This window comes from Ictidomys tridecemlineatus, chromosome 3 (genome assembly GCF_052094955.1).
Source record: "Ictidomys tridecemlineatus isolate mIctTri1 chromosome 3, mIctTri1.hap1, whole genome shotgun sequence".
Taxonomy (NCBI): Eukaryota; Metazoa; Chordata; class Mammalia; order Rodentia; family Sciuridae; genus Ictidomys; species Ictidomys tridecemlineatus.
Genome location: NC_135479.1, coordinates 216,033,893 through 216,036,239, shown reverse-complemented (window position 1 = coordinate 216,036,239; position 2,347 = coordinate 216,033,893).

Below are 2,347 nucleotides of genomic sequence, written 5' to 3'. Positions count from 1 at the left end.
GACCCAGCAGCCGCCCCAGGGCCCTGGGGAAGGATGGCCGCCTCGTGGCTCTAGCTCCCGATTTGCTGCTCTGGGTGAGTCCTGCAGGTGACCCAGAGGCCGTGGAGTCCAGCCTGGACCCCTTCACCTACCGAGCCCCTGCCCAAGCCAGATCCTCCGCTTCGGGAGGGGGGTCCGTCCTCTTCACTGCTGAAGGGTGCTGCAGCTCAAGGTCGTAGTCCATGCGTCCCCTCGTGGCCTCAGGGCCTTTCCTCTGGCTGTCAAGGGAGGTCCGGCTGGCTGCCCTTTCTTCTGAGAGCCATGGCAAGTAGCAGGCATGCACCTCACTGGGTGCCAACTCTGGACAGGCCTGCACCTGGGGGACCAGAGACCCGGGCCCGAGAGCCCAGACGAATGATCACCCCAGGACTCAGCATCCAAGGGACCAAGCACCTCAAGACCGTGGGAACTGTCCTCCCAGGGGACTGTCCTCCCAGGGGACTGGGCACCCAGGGGACTGGGCACCCAGGGGACTGTCCTCCCAGGGGACTGTGCATCCAGGCCCAGTTCCGCCCGCTTCTTCCCTGGGGCTCGGCCCCAGGTCCAGAGGGGACTTCTTCCTGCGAACAGGCAGCAGGAGTGGAGTTCTGCTGTGAAGGGTCGTGGCTACCCCAGGTGACAGGCCTGCTCTGCCTGGTCCCTTCCTGTGGGCCTGGGTCTCCTAGGATTGGCCCATGACCAGTCAGGGGAAGGTGGAGCTGCCGGGGGCTGGTGGGGGCTGGAGGGCAGGATGCAGCAGCCCAAGGCAGGAGACAGCCCTGTGGGCCATCAGCACCAGGACCGGCCAGGACCCTGTGGGACCCCGGGCCATCAGCCGGCTGTCCACCCAGTGGGTCTCTAGGCTCGAGGGTCAGGCTCTGGGCTCAGGATGGCTCGGACTCCCTCCTGTCCCTGCTCTTCTCACTGCTTCATGAGCACAGACCAGAAGAGACCAGGGAGTCGGATCCTGTCCCCAAATGTCCCTGCACCGAGTGCCCTTCCATCTGCATTTGCTCTTCTGTGGATGTTGCCTGGGGCGGGAGGGTGGTGGCTTCTCACCCCGCACAACCTGCACCAGCACCTGCCTGGCCACCTGGCGTCTCTGGCCTCGGGGGAGTCCTGCTCTTCACACCCAGGGCTCGGAGAACACAGCCCTGGTGGGGGTGGGGGGCGGGAGCAGGGCAGAGTGCGGGAGCTGGGCCTGGCCGGGCCTGGCTGAGGCTGCACGGGGAGTGGGAGACTCCTGCTGGGTGTGGACAAGGGCAAGTGGGCTGACAGCAGCCCAAGCAGGGTCCCCTCCAGGGCCAAGGCTGGTCGGCCGACCTTGGGTGGGGGCTGTGGAAGGTCAGGGCCAGGAGGCCACCCTGTTCCTGCAGCCTGGCCCTGGGCACTGGCCACCTGGCCTGGGCTGCGGTTCCCTGTGGGGAAGCTGCCCACTGCCCAGGGGAGCAGGAGGGTCTGCTCCCCTCTGCCTCTCCGGTCCCTGCAACGTCTGCGTGTGGTCCACTCCTCCTCCGTCCTGCCCTTCAGGACTGGAAGGGGCTCTGTGTGGGCGCTTCCCCTGAAGCCACCCACGTCTCTGTGGCTTCCTCTCCACTTGGAGAGGGGCCTGGGGTTTGGAAGGGACTCAAGAAACTCACAACTGTTCACTGCAAACAGACTGAGCGGCCTCCGCTGCTGGGGTGTTCCCGCGGGGACCGGCAGCCCCACCCTCCTGAGTCACAGCGGAGACTTTCCATGGAATCTGAGGGCTCAGGCCATGGGGCGGTGGCACCCCATGCAGACTGACTCACTGTGGTCACCCTGTGACCCACTTTCCACTGTGAGTTCTGGCTGAGTGGATTCCCATGACACTCCTCTTCACCGCCATCATCTCCTGCAAGAGACAGGCCACCAGGGCGAGTCAGCTGGAGTGCCCAGCGCCACGGCTTGGGTGGACTGGAGGCCGCCCGTCCTCCAGACCAGAGCTGCTGCCTCCAGCTCACCACACAACGGCAAGCCCTGAGACAGCAGGGAAAGTCGGGGGTGGCCATGCCCACTCAGGGGTGCAGGGTGAGTCCTGAGCCAGATCACGGTGCCAGCTTCTGAGCCTGGTGGCCGGCAAGCCCGGAGGCCAGGTGTCTGTTCACAGGGCCACGTGGGAGCAGGTCCTTAAATGGGACTGTCACCTCGGACCCCCCGGCCCCCAGAGTCTGGGCGAGGGGCTTAGTTGGCAAAGGCCTGTTTGTGTGCCAATAAGCAGCATGAAACCCTGGAGGCTGTCCACACCGAGTGCGGCACCCACAGCTCGCCGGCAAACCCACGTGCAGCTACGTGTTCTGATGTTTGG